General features: G+C 52.2%; 1 protein-coding gene and 1 pseudogene across 1 annotated transcript in view; one reads left to right on the forward strand and one right to left on the reverse strand.

The window, feature by feature from the left end:
• Positions 1-17,894, reverse strand: part of KCNH1 (potassium voltage-gated channel subfamily H member 1) — a 309,398-nt gene that overhangs the window by 14,516 nt on the left and 276,988 nt on the right. The gene's annotated exons all lie outside the window — the stretch shown is intronic.
• LOC112476463 lies at positions 15,814-15,932 on the forward strand (annotated as a pseudogene).

Below are 17,894 nucleotides of genomic sequence, written 5' to 3' on the forward strand. Positions count from 1 at the left end.
GCAGGAATGTGGAGGTCCCCATGGACCTTATCCAGGAAGAATCTAGAGGCTAGAGACAATCTGCTCCTAGGTGACCTGGTCCAGTGGCTCTCAGAGTGCTGCCCACAAGCTGGTCCCTCCACCACCATGCAACATCTGCACGTTCTTCTGGCATTAATCAAGAGTGATCTGGTCAGACCCTTAGCAACTTCCCCCAAGGATTGGCATCATCTCATTTACTCGCATGAGGTCCCCCAATGAGAGGGGCAGATCATCAAGGTCTTCTGTTGACAGCCAGACCTGGGGCTCGAAAGATTCCTACAGATGCACCTGTTCCTCTGTCTTGAGGAAGATCAAACCCTTTTCAGTGCTGCCAGGGAAGAGATGTGTCCTTGTCTACCACTCAGGGACAAGATGACACTGTTGCGTCGAAGTTGCTGGCTTCTAGCATTTCGCTAGGGTCTTATCTGTCACTCTCCTCCTTGCTTTGTGCTCCCTCAGGGAAATAGGTTGAATTGTGGACACCAAAAGACAGGTCCACTGGAACCTCAAATGTGACCTTATTTAAAATAAGGGTTTTTGCAGATGTAATACGGTAAGGGTTTTGAGATGAGAGCATTCTGCATTAGGGTGGGTCCTCAATCCAAAGATGAGTGTCCTTACAGGAGACAGAAAAGAGAAGACAGGAAAGACAGAGCAAAAGGCCACGTGAAGATGGAGGTAGATACTGGAGTTATGCGGCTACAAGCCAAGAATCACCATGGATTTCTGACAGCAACCAGAAGCTAGGAGAGAGGCATGGAATGGATTCTCTCAGAGGTTCCAGCAGGAACCAGCCCTACAGATACCTTGATTTCAAACTTCTAGCCTCCAGAACTGTCAGAGAATAAATCCGTATCGTTTTAAGCTGCTCGGTTTGCGGTACTTTGTTATGGCAGCCACAGGCATCCAGGACTCGGTTTCCTTCACTGCTGCTGCTGCTTCCTGTCCCCTGAGTGTGGCCCTCGCCGAGCCCTGCCCTTTGCTCTGTCCTCACAGGGCCCTTCTGCTCAGGGCTCACCTCACCTTCATGCAGCTGAGAGCCCGCAGAGGTGCTGATGAGTCCTGGGGGGACCGCCCGCCCCTGTGTGCTGGCACAGACCCTGAGGGCGTTTCCTGACCTCTCTAAGCTTTATCATCTTATCTACAAATACCTGCTTCCAGCCTTGGTAGTGATGCCAGGAAAGGTCATTAGTGAGGAGCCCCTCACTTTTATAAATTGATGCTAAAAAAATTCCCTACCAGCTCCAACAGTAAGACCCGCAACTTCCCACGCTGGGCATGGCCACAGCAGCCTCCTTCCCACCCCATCTTCCTCAGCGTGGGCCAGCCGCCAGCCAAGCAGGAGGAATGGGGCCCCAGGCGGGCCCCCCTCCGTCAGAGCTGTGCTGGGGCTGAGGCAGAAGGACCAGCGTCCAGCCTCCAACATACTCCCTCTTTCGTAGGGAGGCTCTGATTGTGGCTTCTAAGTCACATTAACACTATACTGTATCATTGTCCCCTGGGAGAGGTTAAGTAAGTGGAAAGCCCATGCTGTGCACAACTCAAACCCACCAAACACTTCCGTGACCGAGTGTGCAGCTCACTCCCCTCACCCGCTTCGGCCTGGTACCCCTGCTAGCCGGGGCTCTGCAGAGTCGGGACCACGTTTCCTCTACCCTGAGCATAGTCTTCTGAACATTCATTTTGCCTTCTGGCCTGAGATGGAGCAAAATGGAAAGGAGGGGAAAGAGCTGTTCTGGAGACAGCAGCAGGGAGAGCCCGTGCGAGGAGAGAGAGCACAGGGCGGGCGCTAAGGGTCAGCGTCTCCCACCCCGCCCCGCACCTGCCACCTGCCGCTCTGCAGGGCTTCTCCTCCCTCCCTCGCCCGCGCCTGCGCGAGTGCGGCTCACACCACCAGCCACTCATCGAAGGACCAGACACTGGGCTGAGCACTCTGAACACACCAGTTACTCACTCCTCACAACCACCCCCGGAGGTGGACAGAGAAGCCATTCGCTCAGGTGAGTCAGCCCCGATGTTCTCTGTGGTTTGTACTTCTTAGCACCAAAAGAGCACGTTAATCAGAGAAAGACTCGTCCATCCCCAACATCTTCTGCTCGGTTGCATTCCCTTAATTTTTTCTGGATTAAAGAATCTGCTACAAAGTATATATTTGCATAGTTATAATCCGCTCTTAAAAATAGTTGTTTTCTGCCAAAATAGACAAACGACTGAGAATTCTGACAACTTGTACATTACTTGAGAGTTGGCTCTGACATCACTGTCATTGTCCTTACTGATCCGTGCCACCCCGACTGTGGCATATGATTGGGTTGCTGTGACACTCATCACTTCAGCCGGCAGATTATACCATCCCATGCACAAAGCACCAGAGCAAATAACCCTTTGATTCATGCAATGGGCTAGTTTTGAAAAATGATGGTTATAACAATGTTCTTGTTTGGATTATTCTAGGGGTTGACTCACCCCAATAAATAATTTTCTGTTGTACTGTTAAAATCCCCATTTCTCATATTAGGATGCTGAATCTCAGAGCCATCAAACACATGAGTTCAAGCGGGGTGCCTTCCCGCTGACTCATCAGGGTGCAGCCGCTCGGCTGCCGAGGGAACTTGCCAGTTCTGCACTCCTGGAGAAAATGTTCACCATCACCCCATTCACATCTAGACTACAGACGTATCATCAGAACCGGTCTACACAGTGAGTCTCTCACACCCTGGAGCGGGTACAGGTGAGAGAGGGCCTGGGAGGACCCCAGAGGGAGGGCCACTTCTCTCTCTGATGTGCACCCAAGCTCCTGTGCCTGCTCATGAGCTGTCAGCACAGCAGCCCTGAATGAAATGTGTGGGATCATCTGGAGAGCTAGCCCTGCTTGCCTCTGACCCCGTGGGGGTGTTTCAACTTTAGGGACAAGGTGGGGAGGAACTGGGAGTTGCATTGGGAGGAATCCAGCCATGAAGAATCAAGAGCGCAGGATCGGGGGTGGCGTGGGGAGTGGGGCCGGTCCGCAGGTAAGCTGCTCAGAAGTGAAGGGCTCTTTCAGTGATAAGGGAGAAGGTTACTGGCTCCCTCCCACCCTGAGGAACATGGGGTGCATGTCTGAGGGGTCCACTGGGGGTCTCTTCCATTCTCTGCCCATGCTGTGCTTCTTTGGAGATTAGAGGGGTCTCTGACCCAGTATCTTCACTGCCTTCCTGGGCCAGGGCAGAGGTCTCACTGTCCCTGCTAAAGTGTGGGCACCGTCGCCCAACTCCCGAGTCATGCCTGGCCCCACACTGACCACCGAGACCCAGGGCTGCACAGAGGAGGGGTGCATAGGAGTGAGCAGCCCCGGGCTTCTTAGCCAGGTATGAGCCAGGTGGAAGGGAAGGAAGACTCGAGCAGCCATCTTTGCAAACATTGCCGGAAGCAGGGAAGGCCAGAGCTGCTTTCTGTTTTATCACAGAACCTCTTCCAGCACTGTACCTAGAGTCCTACCCCGGCCACCACCAGCTGAGTGACGAGCCAGGCGCCGTGCCTCTCTGAGCCTTGCTTTCCTCACCTGGAAGCTGGGGATGCTCGTGCCTGCTTGGCTCTCAGGCAGTGCTGATGCCAGGTAGACAGCTGTACACACTAGCTGATGGCGGTTATTCCCACATGATCCCCAGTGGGAAAGGCATCGGCCAGAAGAGCCTCTATCCATGCAGAGCACGAAGGGCCGCAAGGTCTGAAGACTGATTGGCATGGGGGTGATGGGAGCAACTGAAGGGAGGAAGGCCAAGTAGCAGGCTGGGACTGCAGCTCGTGACAGAAGGGATGGGGTGACCCAGGGAAGCAGAGGACTGGACAGATGAACTACGACAAAGATGTGCATGCCACGCCACGGTATAAAAGGACTGGGCACGGTTTGAAAACTGAAAACCCTCAACCTGGGGCACATCTGTGCCAGGTTCTCCGGGAGCATGCGCAGCACGGGCGTCTCGGGGAGCACACACTGCTGGTTCCTGCAGGCCTTTGTCCCTACATTTTCTCCCACCCTAGGAGGCCAGATGGAACCATCTGCAAACCACGAGGCTGCCCTTAGCCCTTTCAGAGGCAGCTTTAGTAGCCTCCACTCCCCGGGGCACCCCACTCTGGTCCACTTGGCCTGGGGGGAAGGGCGCAGTGGCCTTATTCTCAGGAGAAATCATTAGAGAAGAAATCACGAGAAACCCGTCCTAAATGGCACCTCTTAGAGACTGGAGAGTTCTTCCCACTTGTCATCAGCAACTCCCTCCTGAGGCTCATGGCCCAATCATGTGACTCGGGGCTCCCTCCCTTTGGCACCACGGTATAGGAGGAAGCCTAGAGTCACCCGGCTCCCCTTCCCCAGCTGTGGTTGTCAATCAGGGAGACGGACTTGAGTCACCTGGGGAACTGTGTTGTCAAGATTGCCACCTAGGCAGGTATTTCGCACTCGTGTTTAGAGGACACACACGTGCACGTGCGCAGGAGACAAGGGGACCTGCCCAGTGCCGATGTCCCAGCCACACATACGTGGCCCCTCAGCTGCTACACCGTTCCTCTCTCCCGCTCCGTGCTTCCCCTTGGGGCACCGGGTACCGCTGTTCCCCCTTCCCAGCCTCCAGTCCCATCCTGGGGAGAGGCCTGAGGTGCTGGATCTGAAGACAAAAATAGCTCTGTCCGGGCCTCAGATCACTTCTGTCTGTCCTGTCTGATCTTTCTGTTTGCGGGGCGTGTGTAGGTGGGGGCCTAGAGTCCCACTCTATCCTCCAGGGTGGGGAGGGACCTAGCTGAGGCACCCTGGGGCCCCAGAGAAGAAAAAGGGCCCATTCCTCTGACACCAGCCAGACTCTGGGGAATCATCCCTGGAGCTGGGTGGCCCCGCCCCAGCCCTCCGAGGCCCTACATGTCCAGGGATTCCTTTCTTTGACCTAACCTGAGGTCCTCACTGTGCTTTTAAGCCTCATGTTCTGACACTGTCCGAACCTCACTCCACAAGGAAAGAGCTCTGACGAGCCATTCAAAAAGTCTTTATGCAGTGCCCACTGGATACGGAGGGATGGATGAAATGTCTGAGAAGGTTCGTCCACACTTAAAGGAGCCTTCCCTCGGGAGCTGGTGGTCCAGGGGCTTCCCTGACCTGAGCGGACCGGAAACAGCCTCATTTCACTTAAGGACCTGCGGAGAATGAGAGAGTGGGGGAGGCCAGGGCCCTCACAGCCTGTGCTTCTCCTCAGTTTCTGGGGCGGTTTAGACCCTGTGCACCTTCATCATCTTCCCAAGATCCGGAGCTGCCAGCCTCTTGTGATGCTGAGGCTGGACGAGGGGCCACTGCTCCGTTCCTCAGTGTGGACTGGGCCGTGGACCATGACACCACCCTCTTGCAGGAGGACGCAGCTCCTGAGCAGTGGCTCTGGCCTTGTGCTGACAGATAGTGACAGCCACCTCTGCCTGTGTCATTAGCACCTTAGTTTCTTTCTCTCCGGCCTGTGAGGGCTACAGTCAAGGTCTTAATTTTCTCTTGCTTCTCCTGACTACAAGGTTGGGGCAGGGTGGGGTTCCTCTTCCTTCCTTCTCTCTGCTCAGCCTATCCTTGTCATTCAGAGGCTCTGTGGTTTCTCAAGCTTCCAGGGAACAGACTTCTCAGAGGCCTGTGCAGGGGAGGAGGAGGCAGATTTTCACCCCAGTCTGTCTCAGAAATACTCTGTCTTTGGGTGAATCATAGACCAGCTGTGGCCTTGGGTGAAGCAGGGTGATCCACTGCTGGCCACTGGGCCCAATGCCGAGCTTTTACCTGCTTCATCTTAGATCTCAACCACAAGCCCATAAAGCTGGAACTATCACTACCCCTTTATCAAAGTTAAAGGACTGTGTCTCAACGAGGTTAAGTCCTTTGCTGATGACTTACTCAGTCAATTAGCCTACAGAACTGTGACCAGGGCCCAAGACAGCTGACAGCCAAGCTCTGCCATCAGGGCCGAGATCCCTGAAGATTCCAGAACAAAAGGCTTTGGGAAGAGAAGAGGCGCACGCTTCTCTGCTTGGGAAGCTGTCCTGGGAAAGTCTTCAGGGTTGTGGGGAGCTGAGCACCTGGGGCCAGCCAGTAGGACTCTCCTGGCAGACTGAACACAAGGGGCAGGGGCAGGACTCAGCTTGCTTTGAGCTTGTCCTGGGCTAAGCACTGAACTCCCTTAAGATAACGAGAAAGTATGACCAATGTCAATTACCCAGACCCAGTGCTGCCTCCTGCATGGGGATCGGGCTCCAGGCTGGGGGCACTAAGGAGCCAATTCAGCCCTCAAGCATGTCCAGAGGCCTCTTCTGCAGCCCTGTAAGGCCCTTTTGCCAAATGCAGACATAGACTATGTTTATTTCAATCCCAGATGACTCCTTATTCCTAGGGAGCAAGTGCAATAATTTGTCTCCCAAACTATCCATTCGTACAAAATGCCATGCTGCTTCTACTCACTGCCACAGAGGGAGGAGGGGTACCCTCCTTCTGGCTTGTGGGTCTGTGCTGGGCTCAGGGACCAGCTCCTCCATAAAAGGGCCTGGCCATGCAATCTGCCAAAGGCTGTCTTTTCCAAGGACCTTCTTCTTGCCCCCATCAGTTACACCCCTATGCAAAGCAAGACTGTTTCTGGTAGAGTAGCCCACATCAGCGCATCTGGGAAAGTGACATTTTAATTTTCAGGAAGCAGCTGATGCAGAATTAGGGGGCCTGTGGTGCATATCAAGTGGCTGCATTCCTTCTACCTCCTTTATTCTGTTTTTTGTTTTGTTTTGTTTTTCTCACATATCACTGCAAGCACGTGGTATAGGGGCAGTTTACGGATTGTATTTTTCTCCTTCTTTCCATGTACAGATGGAAGAGGTTGGCCCTAAACCCAGTACAGAACAGGAAGGCTGGTTTGTTGGACTTCAGAATGTGGCCTTTGGTTTTTCAACGTTTCCCTGACAGAGTTTTTACTCTAGAAGCAAACTTTGGGCTTTTGAGTTGAGCCAGAAGCTGAACATCTGGACAGTTTGTCCTTCTCACCCCACGCCTATTCTCAGCCCGCAGACATAAGGCAGGGCTGCCGCAGCATTCCTGGTTGTCACGGGGGAGCAGAGCGGGGGGAGCGGACGCGCTGCAAACGGCCGGCTTGTCTGTCCTGACCACGGCAGCTGCTGCCTCCCACGGCTCACCCTGCGGGAAACCTCCGGGGAGCAAGAAAGGGGCCTGGGGGCTGGAGGGTGCAGGAGGAGGCCTGGGGCTGCCCGCTCTCGCTCCTGGGGAACCGGCATTTGAGCGAGACAGCGGTCCTAAAAGAGGGATAGACAGAACAGAACGAGGTGGAAAGAAAGTGGAAAAGAAAGAGAAGACAGCCTTGCGGAAGAACCTCACATGGAAGGGAGATAAGAAGCAGCGAGAGGGAGGACGGAGCAGGGGGCTCAGAGGCCACAGAATGGCAGAGAAATGAGCCCTTGGGTGCCCAAACCATGCTAAGAAGACAGGCCACACCCGCAGCGGGAGCCCCAAAGCATCTGATAGTGATCGTGGCCCCTGGGTGCCTATGCTCTCCTTGTGCATCAGGTGGTCTGAAGTGCTGAGAATCCTTTGCATACATTATTTCGGTGAATCTCAGCGACCCCATGGGTGGCTGCTACTGTCATCCCATTACCCATACGAGGAAGCTGAGGCTGAGAGAGCGTACGCAACGCGTGAGGGGCCGAGCTCCGGCTCGTCTGACATGGAAGCCTGCGGGCTGTAGCGCCTGCCTGCCGTCCGGCCTGCAGCCCCCTCCAGGGGCCACTGGCAGCTGCTCCTACCTCCTTGATTCTCACAGAGCAGAAAACAGGGACTCCCCATTTTTATTTGAAAACGGGACTCACTCTCCTGCTTCCCATTCTCACGTAACAGACCCATGTCATAATATAAGCTCCAGTCTCCAGGCCAGATCTCTGCCTGAGCTCTCCGACTCTGCATTTCGAAACTTCTCCTCCCCAAAGTGGGTCTCTCTTTGTGCTATTCTCGTACCGTACCGGGTATAAGGAGCACAATGCGCTTCCTGGGGCCGGCGTGTGGGTTAAGATCTAACATATCTACGGCACATGGCACCCCCTAAGGCTCAGTAAATGAAGTTTATGCCCCCTCACACCCTGGATCGAAGGTCTCACCTTCCTCACACTGTGAATGTGACCCTCATGTGTCACTGATGCAGTGGGAGGGGCAGTCCGGCCCCCAGGCCCAAAGGAGCTGTGTGGGGTGTGACCTGGGCATGGTGTGAACAGGAAGCTGCCCGGACCCAGACTGGCAGAGGAGGACCCTCTGTAATGTGAGTGCAGGAACGGCCAAGCCGGAGCCCCACTCCGCAGAGCAGATGCTTCCAGAAGCTCCCAGAAGCTTCGGTAAGTCTTTGGGGGCAGGAGTGGAGCCCCTCTGGCAGGAGTGGGGCCCCTCAGGCCGGAGTAGGCCGATCCCCAGGCAGCAGGGGAAATCACTCCACATAATCAGAGAAAAGTACGAATCAGTGTCCGATGAGAGAAAGAAGAAGTAGACGCCTATGTCCGATGCCCCACGTTTAACACAATTGTAATCTTTAAAATTTTTTTTTTTAATTTAATTTTTTCCCCCCTCTTTAATCCACTCCCCCCTTCCACCCCTGTCCTACAGATGTTGCTGTCTCCCCTTTTTTAAGAACTGGATCTCTGAAGGAGGGACACCGCCTCCCATGCATCTGGGGCCTGGTACACCCAGGGTATGGTCTGTGGCTCCACCTGGGGCACGAACCCAGGATTTTCTGCATGTAAAGCAGACATGCTAACCACTACACCATGGAGCCACCCCTAACCGTTTAATTTTTAAAGAGAACCATTAGAAGACTTCTCTAATTTGAATCCAGAAGGTGTAAAGGCAATTAATTAGGCTACATAAAAAAAAAAAAGCTCCTGCATGATGAAAGACAACATATGCAAATTAAAAGACAAATGAGAAAATGGTAAAATGTTTGTGATTTAATTATGACAAAAACTAGCTTTTAGAAATTGATAAGAAAAAACCTCACCATTCCAATATTTAGAAAAAGAATCTGAGGAGAGGTCACAGAAAAGAAAATTTAAGTGACTATTAAGCATATGAAAAAAAGCCGAACCTCATTTATAAGAGAAGTAAAATTTAAACTACACTTTGTGATAAAAAAAAAAAAAAACCCTACATTTTGTTGATAAGGGTGTGGGGAAACAAGCATTCTCATACAATTCTGAAACGTTTTTTAAACATCTTCGAATATCAGTTTCCACATCTGTAAAATGGAGCAAATAACAGTGCTTACCAGCTTTCCAGGATTATTATGAGGATTAAGTGCATGTAAAGTGCCTGACACGTACATAGTAAACGCCTAGTAAATGCTGCCTGTCAATATTCCTAACACATATTCGATCACGTCATTATGTTTTCCCCCACTGATGCTTCTGCCAAAGACAAGAGGAAATGCTGCCTTCCTAACTCGCCTATGAGAACAGAGGTCATGTCCCATATTTCCGTTTCTTTGACAGGGCCAGGCAGCACGGAGCACATAGCATGTGCTCATTAAATGCCTGATTTAATGATCCATCCTTAGACTAAACCTGTAATCTCGGGCTTGTGCTCTTAGTTTCTCATTTTACTGTGACGGTACAGCCACAAAAGAGTAGGGCATAGGCCAGCAGTCCGGGTGCCAGGCAGGGGGGTGGGTGTTCAGAGACGGTGCTCCAGGGCTGAAGTGTAGAGTGTACCCCATCAGCAGACAGCCCTAGGAGAGACTGCCATCACTTTGGGATTGACAGTCATGGACAACCCAGCTGTCAGCATAAAGAAGCAACACCTGAGCAGGGAGAAGTGCCCTGGACCAAAGCAGACACCACGACTTGGTCTCCCTAGGTAAAAGCGGGGGCGGGGGGGATTTTTTGGTGCCACCTGAGAACTTGTCTCAATGGCAGGGGCCCTTCTTGTCCCCTGCTGGGAAGTCTAAGGGAAGGGAGGGGTGGAGCAGCACAACATCTCAGTAGGAGCGTTCTTGACTTCCTGGCCATTTCAATGTTTAGGTTATCATCCTCATTTCTAGTAACAATCTCCAAGCCTCAGAGATTAGAGACCCCAGGCGCCAGCACAGCCTTTCCGCCAGACTCACTCCCATTTCTCCTCCTTTGTTTCCAGTAGCCCGGGGCTCCTCTGATAACAAAGGCAGAGGACCCCAGAGAACGCCGTTAGAATCAGAGGGACCTCAAGAGGTCACCTGGTCCAGTCTTGTGTCTTCTAAACCATTCAATGCAAGTGGCTATTACGCCTGGCATGATTAATGATATGGCAACTGACACGTGTCTCCTGTTTGTGGTTGACAGAAAGCTGGCATGCACTCTGTCTCCGTTGGGATTACAGTGGCTCCGCAGTGTATATAGGGCAAGTACTCTCGTTTTATATAGATGAGGAGACAGCCTGAGAGAAGCAAGGTCCTGGGTTCTTTCAACCCTAAGTGCTGTTCTCTTTCTCAAAGATCCATAGAGTCAATTCTGTATTTAATTGTCCAATGGTCAATTACGTGCGCACGCACGTGCATGCACGCGCACAAATTTTATCTGCTTTTATTTAAACCCAGTTCTACTTGTTCTTCCTCCACAGACATGGAGATCAGCTGGTCAGTGACCTTTCCTCCTGTACATACTTTGCAACATCAAGGACAGCAAATGACTCACTCAGAAGCCTTCCCTTTGCCAGGCTGCAAACTCAAGCTCTCCTTCCCACCCCGGCCAGCAGGGTTCTGTGGGGTTCAAGTCGGTTCAGGAGGGGCTTGGTCTAAGACTTCCCAGGCAAGAGTGAGGGTATTCAGAAGGCAGGGAGGTAGCGCAGTGTGTGCTCCGAAAATGGGAATTTATCTTATTTGCATTGAGAATCTTGGAGAAAGCCACAGACTTTATCGTCCTCTCCCCGCTCCCCCACCTCCCTGCCAGGCCAGGGTGGGTGTACAGTAGAAAGTGCCTGCCGGAAAGTACCTGAAATAGCCAAGACCTGCAAGCCTCTCCAGGGGAAAGGGATTGTCAGCTCAGGCCCTCAGTGAAATCGCCCTTTCTTCTAAGTCTTCAGATCTGACTCTCCTGCAGTCTGCACAGACTTTCATCGGCTCCAGCACCTGAGGAGCTGACAAAGCAGGCAGAGAAGAATTACAGGCCTCGCAAGTCTCTATTCCCTGGGGATTTAACCTTCACCTCGAGACATGCACAAAGGTCTTGGCCCAGGAAGAGAAAATGAACTTCGGGAGGTGTGTGATTTCGGGCTAACCAAGCAGCATGCATCAGAACGACAGCGACAGAGTCTTGGCGCTGGCCGTTGGGAGCTGGAGAGCTGAGTTGTAGTTCCACTTAAGCCAGAGGTGTTCCTGGAGAATCCCAGCCCAGACACAGACCCCATTTGGCTGCAATTTCCATCACGCCGCCCCCCAACACACACACAAAGGCGGAAACCAGTTGAGATGATGCTCCGAAGACATTATAGAAAGTGCTCAGAAGACAAATCTCAGGGCTCTCAAGTCTGAGGCCTCATGAGGTCTCCTCTCCTTGGTCATCCTCCCCCTGGGATCCCCTTGCCCTGGAGTTCTGAGTCAGAGTCCTCCCTGCCTGCACTCACCCCTTTATGAGCAGCCTCCCTCCTTTCTTGCTTCCTCCCTCTCAAGTTATACCGCCTCTCTACCCAGTGTCTGAGCCTCCCGGTTCCAGTTCCAGTCTACTCCTCCGCCACGCCACCCCTAAACGATGCGCCCCCAACCATCATCAGTGGCGGCATTACTGAATGCTTCCTAAGAGCTGGGTGGCGTGCCATTTACTCTTTGCATATTGTATTTTATTTAATCCTTATAACAACCCTAAGGTAGGTACCATCACTAGCCCCATTTTACAGATGAAGAAGCTGAGACTTGGAGAGGTGTAACCGAAATCAGATCCAGAGGGTTGGAGTCCAGATTCCGTTGTTTTGACAATTAATCTGACTCGTTGTCACTATTTTCATTCATTCTGAAATCTCCCCTCTTCCACGAAGCCTTCTGAGGCAAACAGTAGGAAGGGAACTGTCTCTTCCAGACTCACTCAGTCTTTACCGCCATCAGCTGCACAAATTCGGACCCCAGCCCTCATTTCTGGAGGGTGGGCCGTCACCCCTTCCCCATCCTCAGTCATTGGTGTGCTTCGGGAATACATTTGTATTTGTAGCAGCAAAATGCAAGGTGAAGAGTAAAATAGACCACAAAATAAGCAAAGCATTTGAAATTCAAATAAAAATGGCCTCTGCTTCAGCCACTCTTTGGGAAGAGGTGAGCCATGGCTGATAACTGAGACTGCGGGTGACAGATGCCTAACGATTTCACTAGAGCCACAAACAGTTAGGCTGGAAAGGACCTCACACATCACTCTGTATAACTTCTCTGTGTTACAGACGAGAAAACTGAGGCCCAGGAGGGGTAGGGACGTTCCTCAGGCCTCACAGCCAGGAAATGGCAGCCCGGACTGGGAATCTGCCAGCTCTTCTGCATCCCAGACCTTGCCACTTGTCAAGTAGCTGGTAGGCAATAAAAGCACTGACTGGCAGAGTGGCCAATTCTCAGCACCCCACCCGGGGAGATACTATTATTTTCATTTCGCCAGTGAGAAAATTGAGGCTCAAGGCCATGTCAGCGCCCAGCGGAAGAGGCCCCTGGTTGTTATTTTCTACTTTTCCTCTCTCACCTCACATTTGACAAACATGTACTGAACCCACGTTATGTCGGGCACCCCTGAAAGAGCAAGCGTAGTCCTTACTCTCTGGGAATTTATGGTCCAGGAAAACAATAGGTTTGGGGGCAGGGGGTGAAATATGTGCCGGGACAGGTAACGAAGGTGCCGAGGCCGCTTTCCATAGACATGGTGCTTGGCCAACATCTGTGAGGAGTCTGGTAGGCATGGGCAGGGGCAGCCATGCCCGGAAGGGGTGGAGGGGTGCCAGGTCATCAGTGGCTGGGCAAGGCTCCCCACCACTGCTCTGAAGCAAGGTGTCTGTCGCTATGCCCTCAGCACTGAGAAGCAAAGGACCTCAGCCAGGCGCACAGAGAATCTGCCTGTAATAAGGCAGGCAGGCATTTAACTGGCCTGACCCAGACTCTGCTCCCAGAGAGAGCTATTTACATCAGGATCTGTTCAAGGACAAGGACAGCACAAGCAATTACTGGCAGTAAAACCCAAGCCCGGCTCTGCTCCACTCCCCCATGCTGTTTTTTATATAGTCAATAACGTGGCTGCCCGACCCGTGTTCTCGGCAGCAGAGCTTAGGTGTGTGTTCAGCCGGGAAGCCTGCAGGCCACGCAGGAGGATAATTGACCTTCGTCACCACGCTGCTGGTGTAAGGTCCCAGCCAGGGGCAGGACACAGGCTCCAGATGTGGCCTGTCTGCAGGAGCGTGTTCTAAGGAGCCTGAGTGCTAACAAAGATGAGACTCGTAGAGCTGGGCCATTCCCTCCCCTTTGGAGCCTATAAAAGGGCTATCAGTGTTCTGGTCCTGGGGACAGAACAAATGAAAGAGCCCTCCTGTTCTCCCTCGAAATGTCAGATGAATCGACTCAGGCAAACGGGCCTCCTACCCACTCTGCAGTGTGCTCGAGCTGCAAGACAGGTGTGATTCAGGTACATGACGAGATGGGACACGGTAACGCAAACATGGACCCAGTAGCATGCAGCAGACACATAAACGCAGCAGGACACATGGAGCATCACGTGTTTGCCACAGCCCCTGGCTGCCTTACTCTCCAGGGAGAGAAGGACTCCATGTGCCTCATGCCCACCCTCCACCCCTGCCCCAGAGCCGTTCGCGCTGCCTTCAGACTGGATCGCTCTCCCTTCCCCCATGCCCATTTCCACTCTCTTCAAATCCTCTCTCTCAGACACATAAACGCAGCAGGACGCATGGAGCATCACGTGTTTGCCATGGCCCCTCGCTGCCTTACTCTCCAGGGAGAGAAGGACTCCACGTGCCTCATGCCCACCCTCCACCCCTACCCCAGAGCCGTTCGCGCTGCCTTCAGACCATGCCCATTTCCACTCTCTTCAAATCCTCTCTCTTCGGCAAAGGCCCGAGGAGTGCCACTTCTTCCAGGAAGCCTTCCTTGAGCCTCCCGGCCACAGGTGCACAACCCTTTTTTGAATGTTGCAGGATCTCCTTTCAGCTCTAATAGTAAACAATAGTAAACCTTTCTGTCCTGAATTAGTCTTATATGTAAATATCCGAGCTCCCCCACATTCATCAGCCCCTCAGAGCAGAATTCCCATCTGATTCATTTCAGCATCTCCCCGCAAGGCTGAGCACAGTGACGGGCACATAGCTGGAGCTGAGTAACTGTGTCTAGAATGAATGAGTGCAACATGCTTACACGCACACACGTGCTGTGCACACGAGGGCGGCAGGAAGGCTTTTTCGGTTTCACTCCAGTGGAAGGATTTATGTTTTCAATGAATCATTGAATTGATGTCAAATGGGTGTAATAAGCGGTAGCTGGCATTAGCAAAAAGAAAGGTTATCTGAGTGTGAGCTAGATAGTCCCTTCTCAAGACTGAGAAAGTAAGGCATCTGCTCCTTTGGAAAGACGAAAAGTTAGGCAGCTGTGGCCCTGTGGGAAGAGACACACACACACACACACACACACACACACACACTCACTCACACACACACACACACACACTCCTTCTGGCTTATTAGCAAGTTCTGAGACATGGTGCCCCCCTGTGGCCAGCTTCCCCTGGTGAACTAAAGTGTAGATTTCCAGCAAGTCCTGCAGGCACACTCCTTAGCCATGTAGCTTGCTACACTCATGCCTATCTCCAGTGAGGTCTGTCCTCGGTGAGAGTAACAGGCGGGGGGCGGGGGGGGGGGTTGGGTTGTGCTTCCAAGGGACTGGACACCCCAGCCCACGGAGCTCGCCTGGAGACAGGAGGGCTCTGTATGCACAGCTACCCCTCCAGGCCGGCTCTGTATGCCCAGCTACCAGGAGGTAAGGGGTTCGACTCCTGGGTGCTCCTAGGAGTCTGACGTTAGGACCGCACTTACCCTGGAGCAGACAGGAGCAGAGCTGTGCGCCTGCAGTGAGGCTCAGCACAGACGGCTCTGCACCCAGCAGCGCCCGGAGCACGCATCACACGTGAGGACCTGAGAGGTTTCCTCAGCTCACAACAACTGTCACTGTCTAGGAATCTCGAGCCTCTAAAGTGGCTGGATGCTTGATGAAACGGTAAACGTCACCAGATCCTCATTCCATTGTTACAGTTCATACCCAGCTTTCACAGTTACAGTCTCCATGACTTGCTGACCACTCTCGGAGTATAGTCAGCGCCTTTACTTTTGTGGGATTACTAGACCGAACCACGAAAGGGCAAGGACTGCCTCACTCATTCTCACGTGCACTCACCCGTGCAGGCACAAGGACTGAGAACACTGCCCGCCAAAATAGGGAGTGACCTGGACCGAGCGATCTGGACAGGGTCAGGTTAGTTTCTGGAAAGGTTTCCTGCAAGACTAGAACATTTGGTCTTATTGCAACAGTCAGATTCCCAATTCCAAAGAGAAAAGTCTCTGTCTGTTACGTAAACAGTCTCCAAACTCCTCCCATCAGAACAATTCTGATTTCCCTGGGACAGGGACGATGGTGGAGGGGGTGTTTGTGTCGGAGCCCCGCAACCAAGGGCAGAGGTAGTGCTCAGCAAGGAGACCCCGTGCTTCTCTTCCTTTGCGCATGGGGGAGAAAGGCCTAAATAACTCAAGATGATAAGATCCAGTAGATAGTCTATGGCCATGCCACCCTGAACAAGCCCGATCCCGTCTACTCTTGGAAGCTAAGCAGGGTCGGGCCTGGTTAGTACTTGGGTGGGAGACCACCTAGGAAGACCAGGTACCGTAGGTGTAAACAATAAAAAATAAGGGATTGTAAACTGACAAGGTCCTTGCAATCTGTGAGGTCAACCAAGGGTTGCCTCGCCTAAAAAAAAAAAAAAGATCCAGTAGATAATGTTAAGCCCTAGCAAGTCAAGGATATGGGTTCAAGTTCTAGCTGCTCATTTAACTCGTATCTCGTAAAGTCCTCCTTACCCTGTGGGCATGACCCTACAGAGCCATCTCAGAAATGCATAGGCAACTGGAAAAGAGAGTGGGAGACTATTATGGGTTGAATTGTGTCCTCAAAAATTCATCTGTCGACGTCCTAACTTTAGCACCACAGACTGTGGCCTTATTTGAAAATAGAGCAGTTGTAGATATATTGGTTAAGATGAGGTTATACGGGAGTAGAATGGGACCCTAATCCAATATGGTGGGTGTCCTTATGAAAAGGGGACATTTGGACACAGACACAGATATGCACACAGGAATAATGCCATGTGAAGATGAAGACAGAGATCGGGGTGATGCAGCAGAAGCCAAGGGACACTAAAGAATTCCACAAACCCCCAGAAGCTAAGGGAGAGGCCTGGACCAGCTTCTTCCTCACAGCCCTCAGAAGGAGCCAACCCTTACACCTTAATCTCGGACTTCTAGCCTCTGGGACGGTGAGACAATAATTTCTATTATTCAAGCAACTCTGTCTGTGGTACTTTTTTATGGCAGCCTTAGCAAATTAATGCAGATATTTAAGACAGGTCACTCGATGGTCTGATGGTGACATCATGAAGCTAAGTTAACAAAGGGTCAGAACCATAATCCTACTAGTTTAAAAAACAAATATGCAGAAAGCTAGTGGTGGATGGATGGATGGACAGATGGATAAATCTAGCTGCTGTACAGACATTGTGACTGAGCCCTCCCCCAAGCCCAGCAGCCCTCTACACAAGGCTGAAGAGACTACCTGTCTGGGTGGCTGAGCTTTGAGGAAGCCTTACTCAAGGAGACAATGGGATTTATATACACAATCACGATGTCAATTAGTCTTCTGGAATACCCTTTCGTATATTCTTAACCTCATTTTACAGAATAGGAAGCTGAACCTAAGGGAGGCTAAGTCATTTGCAGTCATAAGTGGCAGAACTGGGATTCATAGTCTGCTGGCCTCAAACACAGGCTCCTTTTGTCATACTTGCTGCTTTGCCCAATTCTGCCTTCATGGATCCCATAGTCAAATAAAGCGCTCAACAAACTCAAACAGTGATCCAGATCAACTCAGAAGGGGAAGTGCTGCATCTCCACTCCCTATAATCCAGAGCAGCCCACCCGCACTTCGGCAAAGGCCAGAGGGCTATCGGGGGTCACCATGAGGCCCTGCTCTCTGCTCCACGATTCCAGACTTCTTCCCTTCAAAGTGCTGTCTCTAAACACTGGCCTCTTGCTGTTCTGGCCTCTGCTCTCCCACAGTTTCTGGCTCAGCCTGCCTCTTTGGCCCTAGAGTCTCCCTTTATTTCGGCTGCTCAGTTACTGGCCCATGGCACTCACCCTGGTCCACTCCTAGACAAGCCACCTTTCTCTGCCCAGCCCCACTCTCTCCACGGGGGAGGGAGCAACGGCCAGACACTAGGGTTGACACATACACCAATAGGGGAGGAAGCAACGGCCAGACACTAGGGTTGACACATACACCATCACACTCACATGTCAGAAATCCTGCTGGGTGGTCACACCAGGGTGCCATCTGGGCCCCTGCTAAAGTGTGAGCATGTCTTAACGCCTCAGGGAGCCTAGGGGGGCTGGCAGGTACCCTCTTCAGGGCCCTGGCTTGGCTCCCCTTTATGTCTCCAAAGCGCATTCTCTTTCTCAGGTCTTGGCTTGTCAGGGGCGCATTAGCTGTAGCCTTGGGCGTGTGGAACGTAGCTCATAACTCATCTGGACCTTTCTGTGCCTCTCTTCCTAGAGACCCCCAAACACACTAGACTCTCTGCAG

This window comes from Pteropus alecto, unplaced genomic scaffold (assembly GCF_000325575.1).
Source record: "Pteropus alecto unplaced genomic scaffold, ASM32557v1 scaffold101, whole genome shotgun sequence".
In the NCBI taxonomy this organism is placed as follows: Eukaryota; Metazoa; Chordata; class Mammalia; order Chiroptera; family Pteropodidae; genus Pteropus; species Pteropus alecto.